We start from the raw sequence: 20,990 nt of genomic DNA, 5'->3' as shown, positions 1-20,990 counted from the left end.
CACTCACTAACCCAATTACCCCTACAACCCACCCAAAACCACTCCACACACCACACTCAACAACTGTCCCACCCTCCTCTCCACCATTATCACTGTCCACCCACCCTGGCGATGCACCGAACTACCACACCCACCAACTCAACCTCATCAACTCCACCCAGCCAGCCAACTGACTCACACACACACACACACACACACACACACACACACACACACACACACAAAACACGCATAAACAGACAGACAGACAGAAACACACACACAGAAAACACGGATAAACAGACAGACAACACACATACTCGCACACACACAAGCACACACACACACACACACACACACACACACACACACACACACACACACACACACACACACACACACACACACACACACATGCACACACAAACATTGTTCCCCTACTCAAAAAAGGAAATAAACAGAATCCACTCAACTATAGACCAGTATCTCTGACCAGTGTTGTATGCAAGGTACTAGGAAAACTAATGAGAAAAATTTAGGTAAACCAACTGCAATAATACAATATGATTAAAGAAAAACAGTTCGGTTTTAGAAAAGAAAAATCATGAGTTACAAATCCATTAAGCTACTATGACTGAGTTGCAGAAACACTACGGAAAAGAGAAGGATGGGTGGACGATATCTATTTTGATATTAAGGAAGCACTTGACAGAATACCGCACCAAAGACATTTATGGAAGCTGTACCATCAAGGAGGAATCCAAGGTAATCTGTTGGATGCAGGATTTTCTCAGAAAAGGGAAATGAGAACAGTACTAAGGAGTAATTACTCATCATGGAGGGAAGTGACTAGCAGAGTTCCACAGGGCTCAGTGATGGCACCAACTATGTTTTTAGTATATGTTAATGATAAAGGCTAGACAGGAAGATTTGAATGGGATGCTATCTAAATGTATTTGCTGATGATGCAAAAACACGAAGGAGAATTACAGACTCTTGTGGAGAGCTACAAGAAGAATTAAACAATCTTCATAAATCGAGCAATAGATGTGCAAATGAAAGTCAGTGTGGACAACTGCCATTTAATTAAGTTTGGTAAAAGTGGAAAAGCACCAGATCGGGATTATAAGATAGGAAGTTCATCCCTACACATAACAGAAAAGGAGATAGACATAAGAGTGATTATCAATAGGCCTTTTTCTCCGGCAGACCACATAAATGAGAAGGTACGAAACATGCACACACTGCTTGCTAATATGAGAATAGCATTCACATATATAAATGAAGGCATGCCGAGAAAGATAATTACCTCATTCATCAGACCAACCCTCGAATTTGCATCAGTGGTCTGGAATCCTCATCTCAAAAAACACATAGATAAGATTCAAAAAGTACAATGGGCTGCTACAAGATGGGTACCAAGCTTAAAGGATCTAAGCTATGAAGAAAGGCTAGAAAAACTGGAGCTACCAATACCACAAGAGAGAAAGAAGAGGAAACATGATGACGCTTTATAAATATATCTCAGGGAAAAAAAGAATAGACATCAATGAGTATATAACCTATGGGGAAGCATCAGCAAGAGGACACTGAAGAGAAAAAAAAATGCATAAAAAGAGAGGTGAGAAAGACGTAAGGAAATTCAGTTTCTCAAATTGGGCAATTGATCAGTGGGATGCGCTAGCGAATGAAGTAATGCGTGCCAAAACTATTCATAAATTTAAGGATGTGTGTGTGTATGAGGTGGAGGGATGGAGTTGAGAGGTATATGAGGGAGGGGGGGGTGAGCTGGGGGGAGGGGAGTCAAATGGTGGGTGACAGAGTGACTTGGAGGCGTTTTGTCTGCGGCCACCCTTTGCGGGATTAGGGCGTCGGGCTATAGATAGATAGATAGTATGATAAAAATGGTTTAATACATGGGAGAGTACGAGCTTGACTTATTCCTGTAAAGAATCAATTAGGTAAGAATAATTAGATAAAAACAGATATATGCACACACACACACACACACACACACACACACACACACACACACACACACACACACACACACACAGATGCGGAAGGGTGGGAAAGGAGGGAGGGAGGATTTGGGGACGGTGAAGGGGACGGATGAGATGTGGAAGTGTCTAGTACTGTTGTAATAGCAGCTTGCACAGTAAATTGACTCGTATCTCCGACACAAATCCTTTAATTCAGTTATATTATGGATGTATTTCCATTAGGATTCCATGATAAGCCATCCAATTGGCAATAGTTTTAATGAGCGAATACTTTGGTAAAATACTAAATATCATAACTATGCTAGTTTTAATATTACATGCTGTTCATACTGTTCAGTGCTTATACTGTACAGTCAACCATCAAACAGTAATTCGTATTACGTGGGGCAAATCTTCCTCGGGGATAAACAACGACTGAGGTTGATTAGTGAGTGAAGTTGTTGTGAACTACTCTCTCCCTGTGTGTGTGTGTGTGTGTGTGTGTGTGTGTGTGTGTGTGTGTGTGTGTGTGTGTGTGTGTGTGTGTGTTTATGCGTGTTTTGTTTCTCTTAGGGCGAGTCCACACGTGCTCTCGAACATATATTGGCAACACGGCAGGCAACATGTTCGGGAACATGGTTGCAGCAGTATTTGGACAGATGTATGCAAACATGTTTCAGTACAGCTTCGAATACTTGCAGGAGAGGCGATGGGATAAGTGTATCCATACCAGGCAGTTGAGACTTCATCATGATGTTGCCAACAGGATCTGGACGCTGCTGTTCCCAACATACTGGCACCGTGGTCGTTACTGTGTTGCTTACATGCTGCCAGCACTTGCTCGAGCACATGTGTGGGCGTGCCCTTACTGTGTCAGTCTCTCTCTCTCTCTCTCTCTCTCTCTCTCTCTCTCTCTCTCTCTCTCTCTCTCTCTCTCTCTCTCTCTGTGGGTCAGTTGGTTGGGTGGGTGGAGTTGATGAGGTTGAGTTGGTGGGTGTGGTAGTTCGGTGTATTGCCAGGGTGGGTGGACAGTGATGGTGGAGAGGAGGGGGGGACAGTTGTTGGGTGTGGTGTGTGGAGTGGTTTTGGGTGGGTTGTAGGGGTAATTGGGTTAGTGAGTGGATGCGTTTGGTGGGCTGGGTGGGTAGGTGGCTGGATATGTGGGTGGTTGGGGAGGGGTCGGTAAGTTAGGTTTAAATAAGATAAGTTTGATGGATAAGTTGGGTTCAAATGAGTGAATGGGGTGGCGGAGTGAATGGGGTTCAGTAAGAAGGGTGGATGGGTTGGTGGGCCGGTGGGAGGAGTGGGTGGTAGGGGTCGGTGGGCAAGATAGGTTGTCAGGATGTGGGCAAAGTGAGTCGCCAGGGTGAGTCGGCACCACCGTTGGTCACCAGGGTGACTGAGACGATTGGGTGGTCGGGATGATCTAAGTGGGTGGTTGGGTTGGGTGGCTGGATGGGTTCAGGGTGGAGAAGTGAATGAGTAAATGAATTGAGTGGCATTGTTGGGTGAACTTCGTGTGTGGCATTCGTAGGGTGGATAGCAGGGATCGATGGGCTGGGTGGGTGGCAGGGGTAAGGTCGGTGGGTTGTATTGGTTGAGTTGAATGGGTAGGTGGATAAGTAGGTGAGTGTATATGTGGCTGTCCACATGACAAGGCAAGAGAGGGACTTATCTGGCCATATAACTTGTAACTGTTACTTGGATTTTAGTCTATCGCTTAGAACACGTTGGATAACTATTTGGAAACCAGACTCTATACATTAAGGTCATTGTATTGAAATCTGCTAAAACGTCGATATAATCACTTCTCATGGAACTGAAGGTGGACCTATGCACTTGATAATACACCTAATAGTAAGATAAATGTAAGTAACATTACATGCGGCAAGACGTGAGAGTGAACGAAGCTTAATATCTCCCATCCATCCGCCTAACAAATCAGTGTTTTGGTGGAGGTAAGGAGGGGGAGTTAGGGGGGTTTGACGTGTGCGATTAACCTGACCTCTGGTGGCAGATTACCCTGTATCACGAATTTCTGTCTGGAGGTGTACCAGACTGAGGTTTATAGAGCAAGATTCCAGAGCTGTGTATGGGCTCGAGGAGAATCCCTACAGCAGCTTGCTCATGACCTGGAGAGTATGACATACAAGGCCTACCCTGGAGCAGCACCTAACCTGTTGGCTATTCTACTGAGGGTCCAGTCCATCGATGCTCTTGATAGTGCAGAGTTGAAAGTCGAAGTGGAGCAGGCACAACCAAGAAGCTTGCAAGAAGCACTAGCCAGGGCTCTTGAATCTAAGTCCTATGTCAGGTCCAGTACATCCACCTTTCAGGCAGGTCATAGTGCAGAATTCAAGGCTAGAAAGGCGTAGGTACGGGAAGTGGAAAATTTTGAAGGATGATGCTGGTACTGTGAAAAGCCAGGAAATCGCAAAATGGATTGCAGCAAGTGGAAGAGAGAACAGAAAATCAGAGGAAGTTGCTGGTTCTGCGGGAAGCTGGAACACGGGAAGGTGGACTGTCACAAATGGAAGAAGGAGGAAGAATAGAGCAGTGCAAGGAAATCTTCAATTGCAGCAAATGGCTGTTGGACATGTGATGAGGTGAAACACTTCAACAATGAGTGTCCAGCTGAGAAGGATGAGGGTAAATTAGTGCAGGCTGGTGACGAGAGGCAACAACCAGCTTATTTTTCCCAAGAAGCCCTGACACTGAGGAAATGCAGGAGAACCTTGATGAATAGTGTGTGAGAAGATGGAAGAACAGACGACATGCAGGGTAGTAGGACTGGGACTCATAGGAAAAAATGCAGCCATACTGCAGTGACAGGGCCAGTGTCAGATGAAGACCTGAAAAGGGTGCAGATTTACAACCAATGCTAGAGTGGCTGCAGCTGAGAACAGTGCGACCATCATGGGAAGAGGTTTCCAGGTTAAGCCCTGTGAACAGGAGTTACTGGAGTCAGTTGGACCTTCTTCATTTGAACAGCGTAGTACTGGAGCATAAACCCAATGGCCTCAGCAAGTATTGGCAACTGGTGGTTCCGAAGAAGATGAGGTCCGAGATCTTGGATGAGTCCCATAACCAGATCACTAGTGGGCACCTGAGAGTGAAGGAAATTCTAAGCCAGCTGTGACAGAGGTTCTACTGGACTGGCATGCGTCAAGATGTTGAAGAGTGGTGTCGGGCCTGTGATGTGTGCTGTGCCAAGAAGGGACCCAAGAAACGTGGTTGCGCCCCTCTCCAGCTGTACCAAGTGGGTGCACCGATGGAAGGAGTCACAATGGACATTACTGGACCTTTGCCACCCACTGAGAGAGGAAGCTGGTATGTGTCGCCAGGGACTACTTCACAACGTAGCCAGAAGCCTATGTTATCCTAGATCAAAAGGCTGCGACTGTTGCACAGGTGTTGGTTATTTTTTTCTGTCATTTAGGGATGCCACAAGAGCTACATTCAGACCAGGGCAGGAACTTCGAGTCTGCGGTGTTCTGTGAGTGCTGCAAGTTACTGGGAATCAAGAAGACCGGGACGACCCCTCTAAGGCCACAGTCAGATAGGATGGTGGAGAAATTCAACTGGGCCCTGGGACAAGAACTGGCCAATTACTGCGTTGATGGAAAACAGAATGGGACAAAAAATTACCTGCATTGCTGATGGCATATCAGTCTGCATCCCATGAGTCTACTGGATACACTCCTGCAAAACTGATGTTGGACCACTAGTTACATTTACCCATTGACTTGTTAATGGCAAGACCACCTGGTGAAGATCTGCCTACAGACACCACCTGCTATGTGAAGCACCTTCAGGAAAGGCTGGCTGAGGTACATCATCAAGTGTGAGGAGCGCTCAATTTTTCAGGAGAGGTGATGAAGTGTAAGTATGATGCCAAAGCAAGTGAGGTGAGCTTCAAGGATGGTGGCCAAGTTTGGTTATACAATCCTCAGAGAAAGAAGGGAGAGTCACCGAAGCAGCAAAGCCTATGGGACAGCCTTACACTGTGTTGGACCGCCTATGAGACATAATGTATCACATTCAGGGAGGCAGGAAATCTCGCCCAAGGGTGGTACACGTGAACCGCCTGTGGCAGTACCACGGGCCAGGACAGTACAGCTGGGACATCTCTGAGGAATTGTGCTCGCCCGCAGCCGACAGTTCCCCAAGAGAAGAAGCAAATCAGGAAGAGGACCAAGACCTTCCAGGATTAGTGGACTGTGTGGAGGAACAAGGACATCGTTGGAAACAGCATAGAAGAATACCTGACAAGTTGAAGAATTATTTTGTGTATAGTTAGATGTTTCAATAGGAATAAGGTTTATGTTTGTATAGGATATACTATGTAGTTTTGTCGGGACGACAAAGAACTAGGGAGGGGGTAGTGTTAAGAAGCGAGATTTGCCAGTTAGGTAGCCGATATTTTTCTCGACATTTCCTGATGTTTATGGTAGCTAGTTCCGGTAAGAGTCAGTTGCCAGTTTGCCTACTGTTTGTGAGAGTAGTTATTTTATAAATTGTACATGGGTTGGTGGAGGATTAGTGCCCCTCCCTGTAAAACAATTAACTCTAAGCCCTTGGCCACCCCGTTTGGGATACATGGCGTCTGGCAATGAATGAATGAATGAATGAACATTAATTTTTTTGCTACTTTTTCTTTATAATGTTTTATTTAAGTGATTGTTTGTTAAATTATGTGATTGAAGTTCGTGTGGTAAATGCTGTTGAGTGTTATGTAATGTAAAACAACTCTGGCATGTTTTGATGTCTCCTAGTTGGTAACTGTTGTTGCTAGGGGCTGATGCAGGACCAGCACATCCTGGAATGTTGGAGAAGTAGCCTATATAAGGATGGATAAGAGACTAGAACGAGTTCAGTCGGTTTTCAGTTCAGTTTGAGTGTAGTGCAGTGTCAGTGAAGATTGTATATTTTTGGTACTTGTGAAAACAGTGGCAAACAGTAACGTGTTATTGAAGTTTGTACATCATCAGAACTTGTAATAACAGAGATGTGTTGTCAAGCATTATGTGTAATAGCACTTAGTAAAGTTTGTATAGCTCCAGTGCTTGTGAGAACAGTGAAGTTAAAAAGCATTAAGTGGAATTACTTGGAAAAAAAAAAAAGACAGTGAGCTCTAAAGAGCCATTGTTTATTTTCACCTCAGCTGATCTTGTGTACTGTACTCCTAAATGCTGACCATAGGAAGAACAACCCACTGGGCAACGTCTTTCCTGTACTGAACTACTGCTGTTGGAGCCTGTGGCAGTGTGGGACGCGGATGTAACATAATATGGATATAAATTGTTGATGGCATCTGCAAGGAAAGGCATTGAAGAATATATGAAAAAAGATTAACATGGAGGATGAAACACAGGCAGGGTTTACAGAGGGTTTGAGGATAGAAAACACTTTATATACATTATGATACTGATTGAAATATCTTAAAAAAAAAAAAAAACTACTTGTAATATCAATATATTATACAAAGGCTTACGGCAGTATAAAATGGGAGAAGTTAATAGAACTATTAATGGAATGGAATGTAAACCTCAAAGTAAGAAATATAATATCGGAAATAAATAAGGGAGATAGAACACGCATAAAGAAAAGGGCAGAGGACGAAAGAATGATGGCGGTAATTAGTGATCTACCCAGGGATGTACAGGGTCTACGACATTATTCAAATCACTGACATATAAAATTATTCAGGCTGGAGCTTTCACTCGATGCACCCTGAATTGTTTTTTTTTAAATGCAAGGAAGAAGGAACCAAAGGCCATGAGCCCGCAATTTTACAGTTCCCTCCAAGAAAAAAACAAAATACAAGAGAGAGCCAAATTCAAGGTCCGATCATTTCGAGATGACTGGACACACTGCGTTTGATAGACTGGAGATCATAGGAAGCAGGAAGTACAGACAGAGGGAGACAGTTCCAGAGTTGACCTGATACATAAATGAAGGACTGGGAGTAACGGTTAACTCTTGCATTAGAGAGTTGGACAGAAAAGGGATGAGAGTTTGCTGCTGGACAGGTGCTACGTGCCCTTTGCAGAGGTGGAGGAATGCATGCAGAAAGTTCAGAGTAGCAGTTACCATTGAAGTAGCGATAGAAAAAAGATGAAGATAAAACAGTGTAACGAAGAGACAGAGGTTGAAGGGAGTCAGTAAGAGGAGGAGAGTTAATGAGACGAAAAGCCTTTGACTCCACCCTCTTGAGAAGAGCTGTATGTGGGGAGCCTCCCCACACACGAGAGTTGTACTCCACACAGGGGCGGATAAAACCCCTGTATAGACTCAACAATTGTAAAGGGGTAAAAAAGGAATGGAGTCGGCTAAGAACACCTGATCTCTTGGAAGCAGATTTTACAAGAGATGCAATATGATCTTTCCAAGATAAGTCCCGAGTAAATGAAACCCCAAGCATGTTCAAGGATGATGCAGGATTAAGCTGAATATTATTAAACATTAGTGGGTATACCAGTGGAAGATTTTGTCGGGTTGATAGGTGTTAGAACTGAGTTTTAGATGCATTAAAAACAACAATATTATTTTTACCCCAGTCAGAGATATACGAGCCAAGTAAGACATTACGTGTGCCATAGCCTCATCCCTAGTTTGTTGAAGAAACTGCTGAGATGGGCGTTGCGGGAACCGAATGGAAAGGTGAAGGGTGGAGTCATCAGCGTATGAGTGGACAGGGTTAGATGTACATCTTAGAAGGTCATTGATGAATAAAAGGAAGAGAGTTGGTGATAGGACAGAGCCCTGAGGAACATCACTGTTGATAGATCTAGGAGAAGAACGATGGCCGTCTACAACAGCGGCTATAGAACGACCAGAAAGGAAGCTAGCAATAAAGGCACAGATAGAAGGATAGAAACCGTATGAGGGCAGTTTGTAAATTAAAGATTTATGCCAGATTCAATTGAAAGCCATTGAGATGTCAAGTGCAATGGCAAACCTTTCGCCAAAGTCCCGAATGGAGGATGATCATTAGTCTGAAGGTGAGAAGATCGCCAGTGGAGCGTCCCTGATGGAACCCATACTGATGATCAAAAAGAAGGTTGTGATAGGAAAGATGCCTTAAAATTTTTCTATTAAGAAATGACTCGAAAACTTTTGAAAAACAGGATGTTAAAGCAATTGGATGATACCGGGACTCTCAGGTGAGAGCCAGGCAGCATACCACTACACTACGACCTGTGTAAAAATACAGGTTCTCTCTTCAATTGGATGATAGTTAGAGGGTTGGGAATGGTCACCCTTCTTTTGGACTGGCTGAATGAGAGCTAACTTCCAGCAAGAAGGAAAGGTACAATTTGACAGACAAATGCGAAAGGGTTTGCCTAGGCAAGGTGTAAGCACAGAAGCACAGTTCTTGAGAACAACAGGAGGGACTCCATCAGGCCAACATGCCTTGTTAGTATTGAGGCCAGTGATGGCAGCAAATATGTCAGCTGAAGAAATTTTAATGTCAGCCATGAGGAAGTCAGAGGGGGGAAGTGATGGAAGAACAGCACCGGAATCGTCTAAGGTGGAATTGGAGGAGAAAGTCTGAGTGAAGAGATCTGCTTTATCAGTAGAAGGAATAGCTACAGAACCATCAGAGTAGAAAAGAGGAGGGAAGGATGATCAGGTAAAGTTGTTAGAAAGGTTTTTGGCATGGTACCAGAAGGAGCTGGAAGAATTCGTGTTAGAGAGTTGAGAGCATTTAGTGCGGATGAAATAATTTTTAGCAGAGCGAGGAACAGACTTAGCACGATTCTGGGCAGAAACGTAAAGATGATGTGATTCAGGGGTGGGTTGGCTCCGGTACCTTTTGTAGGCCCTCTCCTTGTTGCGGACAGCATTAGAACGAGCGTGATTAAACCAAGGATTTCTTGCATTAGACAAAGGATACGAGAAAGGAATATATGCTTCCATGCCTGAAAGAATAACCTCCGTAATGCATAAGGCACACCCACATGGCTCCCGGCCATGGAAGCAATAATCATTCCAGGGAAAATTAAAAAAGTATCGCCTGAGGGCCTCCCAATCCACATCATCAAAAAAATGCCACAGATGACGTTTCTTTGGAGGGTCCACAGGCTGTACTGGAGTGATAGGACAGGTTAAGGTGATAAGGTTGTGATCGGAGGAGCCCAATGGAGAGAAAAGATTAACAGTGTAAGCAGAAGTATTAGTTGTAAGGAAGAGGTCAAGTATGCTGGAGGTCTCTCCAAGCGGTTTGAGATACAGGTAGGGTGCTGTACAAGCTGCTCTAGGTCATTAAGGATAGAAAATATGTAGGCTTGTTCACCACGTGGATCAGTGAAAGGAGAGGAGACCAAAAGGTGGTGATGAACATTGAAATCTCCTAAAATGGCCTTGTTACTAAGCTAAGAATTCTTAAGGCAAGTTGAGATACCGCCGTGAGTTGTCCAGACTGAATCGCCTGCTAAGTGTAGTATTTAGTAATAAGTGTTATTGTGAACACGACTACGTCAGAATACCGCGAGTTAAGAGTAAACTAAAGACATTCCAACTGAAGTATTCTTAACCCTTCTAGGAAACTTTGTTTAAATGGGCCTTGAATTTGTAATCAGTTAACTGATTTTTCCCTGGGACATGGGCTATCTGCCAACTAAATTTGGTCCAATTCTCTCTTTTAGTTTTTGAGTAATCCTGCTAACAAAGAAACAAATAAACAAACAGGGATGAAGACAAACTCTCCTTGTCGGAATGAACAGACTCTCACGATCAAAGGACAAATGAGGCTGCGTGAACAAGAATTGCATTAGTAATTAATCATCTCAAGATACTTTCACCTTAACTGAAAATGACAGATATATTATTTTACAGACATCATTATTCAAAACCAGGATGATGAATGATAAGACCTATGAGACCGTTTCTCCTCCAACCACAACTGCACCTACTCAATGCTGTGAATCTCGAGCAGGTATTCAGATGCTTTAAGTATTATCTGTACACTTTCAAGCTCTGATCCATCAATCCTTTCCAACTTTTCGACGGCAATTCATGGAGTTCACACAGAACATTATAAAGTATAATTATCATCATTCTGGCAAGTATTTGTTTAACATGATGAAATGCATGGAAACATAACTGGTTGGTTACAAAGCCTCAGACGGTTCATAGTAGGTGCAAGTGTGTGAGTTGCTCGTCTAGAAAGAACCCTGGGCTTGTCCCAGAGATGGCTGGGGTGGGTTTTTTTTAGTCAATGAGTGCCCCCAACATGCACACTATAATTCACCCTTGATGAAATAACTTCTGGATATATAAATGCAAAAGAACCCTCATGGCTAAACACGCAGCTGCAAGGACAACAGTGGTATCCCAGTTCTATGACAGCTTGAATTTTAATAATCCTAAGCAATTACCACATCCAGCATGACCACCACGAAGGCGCAATGAGACAGACTCTTCCTCTGACATCACTTTCCACACCTTTTCATTGGCCGTACAAACTTACATTATCCCTCATTACAACATGTCCCCATCATCACATAACGCACGTTTAAAGTGAAACTACACAAGGAAAAGAGAAGAAAACTAACATGCAGACAGACTGGGAACACTTCACTCAAGACAACGCAAGCATTAGATTCAGTGCAATCATTAAGCAATCGTCACTTCAGTACATTCTTTACCACGTCCAGCTGATCTCATATTCCAAGCAGCAACACACATTTCTCCACCCTCTCTATATCTATTTTCTCCTATGATTCTGCCTTCAAACGACTCTACATACAGTTAACATTCTGGTCACATACGACCCTGGTACAGTGTCTGAGTGAAAGAGTTTTCCTACAGTTTCCAACGTTCATACATCACAGTTACTTGGTCATTTCACTAAATATTTCACAACTCTATTCATGGAACCAACAAACACGAAAATACGTCCAGGTTGTCAAGTGTACCTAGTGATAGACCTCTGCTACATAATGATGCATCCTAGGTTCATATGCAGTCAGCTGTACACTTTCTTGGATGAAGACTAAGGTATAACTAAATTTTTCCATCTCCTGATCCGAGTGGACCATCAAAATAACTCAAAGACTTATTTCATATCCTTGTTTTTGTTAGATCTTATGGCTCTTTTTAGGAAAGTCCTCAGACTGTGAGCAGAGGCTCTATCTATCCCTTACAGTTCCAGTAGTCTTCTCTAACCTTGATCAAATTGTCTGGCGTCAGGGTAATAATCCGATTATTTTTCCACATAAAAGTCAGAACGCCAGCATTCATTTTCTTTTCTGTTGTTTCCACAGTCACCAATACTGTACTGAAAATAGGCAAAAATGGGCCAGTATACCTGTGTATGGTAAAATTTTCCTGTACATCACTAGGGTATGCATGACCCCACAATGTTGACGTGTTCCAGACCGCCGAGAGTGGTGTGTTAAGTGATATTGGCAACATGGATTAGTCCAGGCCCTGTTGTAGAGACCCGTATACTTCTTCTTAGGAAGAGCCTTTGACTGGTGATTTGATTAAAGGATACCGCCAGCTTCAAAACAGTATTAGTGGAATTGCTACAATCATAGCATAAGTGAGAAAATGGCTGTTTTCAAAATGGCCACCACCAGGGTTTTTCAGGACTAAAAAGGCTTACAGTTTCTATTAGAAATTATTCCTGGAAGACTATTATGAGGTTTTCAGGCACGGCCAACACGATGGTTCCTATAGGAAATCAATATGACTTGTCTTTGTCAGCCACTCAACATTGATAATGATATCTACAATCAAATTGCCGAACTATCTTGTATTCAAAGTACTGTAATATTTGGTGACTTTAATTTACCATTTCCAAAATGGGGAGAAGCACTATCCTCACACACAGGGTCAGACCTATACAAATTTGCAAGAAAGTTCTTTGTATCAATTTGTAAATTATCCGAAAAGTGGAGCTAACATCCTAGATCTTGTCTTAGCTACATCAGAAAATGTAGTGAGTAATGTTATTGTAGGAGAAGAATTTAGTACAAGTGATCATCGCATAGTTACATTTTACATTAAATTCAGTGAAGACAGTGTCAAGGCCAGTTGTGAGAAAGTGCCCGACTTTAAGAGAGCAAATTTTAAGAAATTAAAGGCAATTGCAGGTGCAGCTGACTGGCATCCCATTGTCGAAACTTTAGATATCAATGACGCGTGGAGTTACTTTACAGAAACTCTCAACAGTGTCATCAAATTATGTATTCCTATGCGCAACAGAAGGCCCACTAAAAATTCTAAACCCAAATGGTGGAACTCCAACATTAAACATTGTCTAGAAGCAAAAAATCTTGCATATAAGAATTATAATACCACAAAGAGTCAAAGTGATAAAAATGAATACGATGCCCTTCGACGAAAAGCCAAAAAATTAATTAAATGCGGTAAGAAAAATCTTGAGACATATTCCAAGTATCAGTAAATCAAATCCCAAAGAATTTTTCAGCTACATAAGAAGCAAAAAGGTAATAACTCCATCAATCGGTCCCTTAGTCACAGATAACGGAGAGCACACTGATGATGAAACTATGATGGCGAAAATTCTCAATACTTTCTTCGCGTCAGTATTTACAACAGAAAATATACATACAATTGCTACTGTTTCCCCCATTGTTATAGAAGAGGGCAACATAATCACTGACATTACAGTCAGCGATTGCGATGTACTGCTTGCAATAAACAGATTAAAAGTGAATAAAGCACCAGGACCGGACAAAATATCACCACGTGTATTGAAGGAACTACAGAATGAAATATCAAAGCCTTTAGCTGAACTTTTTAACTTATCACTTAAGAGTAGTAAGGTGCCACATGAATGGAAGCTTGCTAACGTAACCCCAATATTCAAAAAGAGCAACAGAGCCCAACCAGAAAACTACCGCTCAATTAGTTTAACATCGGTGGTTTGCAAATTGCTTCAAACTATTGTCAGAGACAAGTTTGTAAAACATTTAGAAACAATCTCATAAAAGATTCGCAACATGGTTTTCGTAATAATCGCTCATGCCTCACGAATCTGCTGGACTTTTTCAATGATATACTGAACATGTATGACGAGACTAAATCTGTTGATGTGGTCTACTTCGATTTTCAAAAGGCTTTTGACTAAGTTCCACACAAAAGACTCCTTCAGAAGCTAAAGGCAATTGGTTTCAGTGGCAGTGTTCTCGGGTGGGTAGAAGATTGGCTCACCGGACGAAAACAAAGAGTTTTAATAAATGGAAAAGAGTCAGACTGGATAAACGTTACAAGTGAAGTGCCGCAGGGTTCAGTGTTAGGTCCTATTCTTTTCTTAATATATGTGAATGATATTGACGAAGGTTTGTGTTGTAAGATTTCAAAATTTGCTGATAATACTAAAATTGGTAACAGAACAGATACAGCACTGCAAAAACAAGCAATTCAGAGAGATCTTGATCAACTGTTTAACTGGGCCCAAGTCTGGCAAATGGATTTCAATATTAATAAATGCAAAGTGTTAAACATTGGCAGTAAAAATGTAAGAGGAAGTTATAGCATGAATAATGTCCAGCTTCATAGGGTAAACCATGAAAAAGACTTAGGAGTTATAATAACAAATGATTTGAAACCAAGCAAACAATGTACAGAAGCCGTGAAAAAAGCCAACAAATTGATTGGGTTCATAGGCAGAGCATTTGAATATAAATCCGACAATATCGTCCTCCCTTTGTATAATTCCCACACTTAGAGTATTGCGTTCAGTTTTGGTCACCATATTATAAAAAGGATATTGAAAAGCTTGAAAGAGTGCAGCGAAGGATGATAAAAGATGATACCTAGATTGTGAAATAAACCGTACGAGGAACGTTTAGAAGCCCTGAATCTCTTTACCCTAACAAAACGGAGGATACAAGGAGGTTTAATTCAAGTATTCAAGATATTCAAAGGACATGATAACATGGCTGTCGATAAATACTTCACAGTTGATCACTCGAACTAGACTAGAGGCAATGGGAATAAAATAATTGGCAGACGATTCCAGTCGCAGGAAGATAAGCATTTCTTCTTCAATAGAGTTGTAAATATATGGAATAAACTATCCTCCAACGTAATAGATTGTAATACAGTACAAACCTTTAAAGGTCGCCTGGATAAGTATTTGGCATCCAACCCCCAGCTTAATATGTTTACTCCTGAATAAAGCACTTGTGTATGTATAATTTTCTGTTTTATTTTATTTTAGTTTTTTAGAGCCTAGATGAATATATTAAATGCAAATATAGTATATGCACAGACTAGGATATGCACAGATAGCCCTGAGTTAACAGTCACTACTCATACTTTCGGCCTGTGATGGGCTGTGGATCACTGAGGGTCCCTGTTAGTTACGTGACCACGATCGGGATTTTTTTAATGTACCAGGGGTCACTGCTTCAAGAGGTGACTTGTTTGCGTGGCCTGCATGGGAAAGTTCCTAGTCTCAGTGGAATTAATGGAGCTGGGGCCTGATTGACTGCTGCCTACCTTAATAGCGCCAGGCAAGGCTACCACACCACCCCTGAATATCCTCATTGTGCACTGTGCAATTTCCACACTGTGTCCGCAGATGCCCCGTCAATTCAATGTATCCATACAGCGACATGCATTAGTTATTTGTTTATTCGATTACTCATTGTACTTTGCTACTTTCTCTTTCAGGTTATTCATACTGGTAGCTTATAGATAATGTATTATAGAATGTAGTTTTCCTTTTCAGTCTTTCCTATGAAATTTCCATGTCAGTTTTTCCATGCTGCATGGTAGTTTTTCTCACTTTTTCTTGCCAGTTTTGGCTGGAGGGTTTGGAGGCGGGGGGAGCCTTCTTGCTTTACTATCCTTATCCTTCAGCATGTAGAGTTAGATCTTGTAGTCATAGTCTACTCTGTACCAAACAGCCTCGAAAGGACCATAAAGTTCTGTTGCTGTTTGTTTTCCTTTGTACTCCTTTGTACACAGTACCCGAAATCCAAGGTGGCCTCCATCCAGACCGTCCTCGAACAAAAAAAGTGTATATTTTGAAAGAAACATCGTGACTGTATTATTTTTATGCTAATTATGTGGCTTTCAGGCACTGCCGACACGATAGTACCTTTACTGATTCGATATCAAAACATTTCATACTCAGAGTTCAAGATGTCCGTCTTCAAAAATTCCGTTGCTAACAAGAAAATTGTCGAATTTACGATATAGCTGGAATATAGCAGTACTCTCTGGATATTACTGTCATTTTTTTTTTTTAAGTGCTTGAACTCGGTTTTTGAAGGAAGTCATTACATACGTTCCTTCCATGGAATCATGATGGTATCAGATCTCCTTGGCATGAAAGGCATTCTGGGAGTGGTTGGTGCAGAATGATCGTAGTATCAATGACGAATTCATAGAATGTGCACACAAAGTACAGAGAGCTCCATGTGCAAAGGAGAGACGCACTGAGAAGTTCGCAGAACTATTTGACCAGTCATCAAATCTCCCTGAACAATTTTAGTGTTTCTTGGAAGAATGCTGTGCAGAATCTGAGGTGTGTCATAACCTGCAAGTGTTTCAACAGATGGCTGCTCCTATCAAGCATGCGGTTGCATCAGATCGAGAAGGAAATTTCCCTCTACTTATAGCTTCCGTGGAAGCTTCTCTGCCAGTCTTCTAAGAGAGCGGCTGCATCAATTACTTTCGCTATGGCATGTTCTACCTTGAATCCACGAAAGCCTTAGAAGCAACTCATCCGGATGTTTTTCAGCGGTTCATGCATAGTCAGTTTGTCGTGAAGGATCGAGTTGAAAGTTACATTAATGCTGTTGCACCGGATATGAAGCTAGAACAATCCACCCACAGGGCATCAAAAAGAGCTGGTGGCATTGTTGGCCAAACAAGACGTTTGAGAGTCGTGATCGAGTGGCAACTCATTTTCCACAAAATTTTTCTCATGTCAAACAACTTCAGGGATACTATGAATGATGTGTCGATGAATAATAGTGAATCGGAGAGGGTTCATCATGAACTTACTGGACGAAAAGCTTGTCAGCTTAATGAAAATGTCTCAAAGCTCCTGGGCTTTGCGTAAGAGAGGGATAACCCTTACATCATCTAGGCTCCTGCCATCAAACTGCACAATCTAGTCACTAAGCAACTGGCATTGGATGAATTGGCCGTCTGGCTGCTCCAAGTGCAGGTGAATGGGGATCAACTGGTAAGAGAATTCCGGAGAGAGAGAGAGGTTTGTTGACAAGACCAAAAAACTCTCTACTACTACATCGAAGAGGAAATTACCCCAACTTCACAGCAAACCATCCACTGATGTGAGTGCAACTTCTGCTGTGACATCGAAAATGATAGCAGCAGCTCAGTGCAACATGGATATTGTGAAAGAGTGAGGCATGGAACTTGAATCTACTTATGCCCATGATATCCTGCCTGTTTCATCTCTGTTTGAAGGCGATCTTCCTTCCAAGACTGACAAAAGTTCACTCATTGCAGACTTGGAGAAGAGCTTAACAGGCGACGAGTTCCACTTTCCTGTCTTTAGATGCATCCGTTATATTGGACCTCATGTCGAAAATACGTTCCTTTCCAAACTTAGCTTCATTTGAAACATTCGAAAGTGCAATAAATTGTGTGCTATCAGCGGGCCACTCTATTTATTCCGGGTCCAGCCTCTATATCGTGTTTGACAGCAACTTAAAGTCATGTGTTAAGGGTGGAGAAAGGCTACGTCGTGCCATTGGAGTTGAATCCGTTGACCTCACTGAGGTCACTGCAGGTATCCCAATACCCCAACAAATGAGCAAGTTGTGGACCTCCTCGGTCAATAAAACTATGCTATAGCATCTCGGTCGCGATTTCATCTCGACTCCTGAGATGGTGAAGTTGAATGTTGTGCTTGGTGGATGCGTCACAGATGACAGTGTTGTGTCAGCAGAGTTTCTCCACTTTGGAAGGCCGTCCACCCAATTGCCTTCTGAAACTACAGAACCTATTGACATGCCGACATGTGATGTGAAAAAAGCCGCTGATCACATAGTGATGCACTGTGCATGGGAGCTGGATCGGGGAAGTAGCCGGCTGCTAGTAGTTTCCAATAACACAGACACAGTAGCACGTCTTCTTCATCATGTTCAATATTTTTGAGAGCGAGGCCCCCAGGAATTGTGGGTAGAGTTCAGCACCTGTGAGCGACGGCATCATATACCACTACACACTCTTGCAGATTAGCTGAGAGTAGGACTAGCCAATCTAAAGTCTTAAAGGCACATATAGTGACTGGAGATGATGCAGTGTGTCAGATAGGTACCAAACACGCCTTTCTGTCATGTGATCCAGTGCATTACTTAACTGATTTTGCAGTCTGACACTCTCACTGACATGATCTTGATGAAAGCTGAGGAGTATCTCATTCGGATGTGGGCTGGCGCGAAGAGCAAACCCGAATCGCGAACATTCAACCAGCTCCGGGTGGAAGTCCAACTGCGAGCTCCGACACCAAAATCGTTGGAAGCCCTGCCACGAACTTCAAGTGCAATTCATGGCCACATCAAGAAACCATTTTTCTCTGTCTGTAATGTTCTATGCCTGTTTGATGTTACCCACCCTGCCACAGACCCTACCAAATGCGAATGGGTGAAAGACAGTGACACAATACTCTCTGAAAAATGCCTGAATCCATTACCCCAAAGAATGCTAATCATTTGTCAGTGTGGCTCGATGTGATGTTTGTGCAAAACGGAGGATATCAAAAGCGTAATTTTTTGTCATAAACAGAAGTCAGTTTGTCAAAATAAGTGAAAATGCCAAGATTAAGTCATATGATCGTGAAATGAGCTTCACATAGTATTTATATCTGTATGACTGGGAAATGTCTTTGAATAAGTACTTTTCTATACTTATGTTTTCATTACTTATTTGTGGCCATCTTGAATTTTGGGTTTCAGATGTGGTGATATAGAATCACTAAAGGTGCTATTGTAACATAAATATCATCCAGTCACGAAGTTTCTTTCAAAAGATACACGACTTTTGTTTGGGGAGGGTCTGGATGGTGGCCATCTTGGATTTCGGGTACTAAGCAAGGTCATATTGATTTCCTATAGGCAAAATCGTTTCGACCGTGCCTGAAAACCCAATAATAGTCTTCCAGGTACTACATTTCTATCATCAATTGTAAGCCTTTGTGGTCCTGAAAGACGCTGGTGGTGGCCATTTTGAAGATCGCCATTTACTCACCTATGCTATGATTCTAGTAATTCTACCTAGTACTGTTTGGAAGCTGTCGGTATCCTTTACTCAAAACACCAGTCAAAGTCTCTTCCTAAGAAGATGTATACGGGACTCTACAGCAGGCACAGGATTAGATCAGCAGGATCGCTTCTAGACAGTCCAGGCCAACGAAATGGTTCCCTTGGTGGACACACTTGTATGAAGGGGAGACCACGTCCTGTTCGCACGAGACGTTGTAAAGAGAATGATGGAACGGGACCTCTCTGATACAGGTTAGCCTCAGCAAACTTCTAACACACATCTTTTAACTTCGTCTGTCACTGACAAGGTAAGTACTGTATGTGCGATATCAAGCTGTAATGTACTAGATTTCTCATACAGTTTTGATCAGCTTTTAAACCACATTTGATGAAATGATTGATGCCCAGCCAGAGAGTTCACTTTTTGTAACTGAGAACAATGTGTCTAATGTCAAGGTCACATGACAAGGTCAACCTTAACAATGTCTTGATCTGATTTAAACAAAACTTTGTGGAATGTCTGAGGGTATGGCAAGAAAAAAAGCCAACCAATTTCGAAAGGAATCATGGAAAGATGTAGGTCACAGGACAAGGTCAAAGTTCAACCAGTGTGTGTCTTTGTGTAAACATTATTGAAATAAGTTTGATCTTTTTTTTTTTTTTTTAGATCACAAATGATGGAAGGGTTGTCAGTCAGTCCCTTGGTTGATCTATTGTTTTTGACGACAATAAATCAAAGGACAAGGTTCCATCGTATTGTCAAACTAAATACAGTATAAATTTTTATACAATTTAGACAAAACTTGGTGGAAGTGTTCAGGATGCGCCAAGTATGAAGGGATTCAATTTGAGAACGACCAGTCAAAGGTCAAGGTCACTGAGTAAGATTAAAGTATGACTTGTATGTGTTCTAGTACTCTGGTGTTTACTTGATGTGCTTACCATTTGTTATGCTTAGGCTCAGTAGATTTTTTATTTATCTGTTTACTTATTTGTTTTGTTTGTGCAGGTACAGTCGCCTCAGGAGTTCCTATACCCCGCGTTACCTCCTGTCAAGATATGCCAACGTCGCAGTAACAGCGTTAATCCTACAGTGTTAACCATTAGTTTAACACTTCCATATAATCCTTGGCTATGAGTTCTATCTATACTTAATCTTGTATACAAATCTAATTGCTCTCTCTCTCTCTCTCTCTCTCTCTCTCTCTCTCTCTCTCTCTCTCTCTATTTATTTTCAGTGACTTAATGCTTGAGACAAACTGCAACTCTCCATTTTTATTTTTTTCTCACACTGGGATGACGTTGGCTGGTGTATGATGACTATAACTGCGACACCCTTAATGATATATATATATATATATATATATATATATATATATATATATATATATATATATATATATATATATGTGTGTGTGTGTGTGTATATATATATATATATATATATATATATATATATATATATATATATATATATATATATATAATTTTCGCCTGCATGTATACAGTCGTCAAACTTTCCACCTGGGCCTCCTCGCCGCGAGAGGTGGGTAACGGGTGCTGGCAACAGTGTATCTGTTTGTGTGTACACTCGGAAGCACTAATTTCTCCCCCCCTAGTAGCCGGAGTCGCGGCCAGTGAGAGACCAGGCGTTCGAACACCCCACACCCACATCCCCTCCCCCAACCCCAGTGGCAAATGTTGTTGGACAAATGTGGAACGGCCAAAGCTGGTGATCTTACAATGTCACATGGCACACTGTAGAGGAAAGGCGCGAAAATGAAAGAAGACCTACAGTGTGCCA

At 42.1% G+C, this 20,990-nt stretch overlaps 1 pseudogene; it reads left to right on the top strand.

Moving 5' to 3' along the window:
• The first annotated feature begins 4,102 nt into the window (after nucleotides 1-4,102).
• The window catches only part of LOC145405569 (cytochrome c oxidase subunit 1-like), a 34,937-nt pseudogene continuing 18,049 nt past the window's right edge, over nucleotides 4,103-20,990 (top strand).

Source organism: Coenobita brevimanus, chromosome 67 (genome assembly GCF_032717465.1).
Source record: "Coenobita brevimanus isolate Jiangsu-jjx chromosome 67, ASM3271746v2, whole genome shotgun sequence".
Lineage (NCBI taxonomy): Eukaryota > Metazoa > Arthropoda > Malacostraca > Decapoda > Coenobitidae > Coenobita > Coenobita brevimanus.
This window is presented reverse-complemented; position numbering and strand designations above follow the sequence as displayed.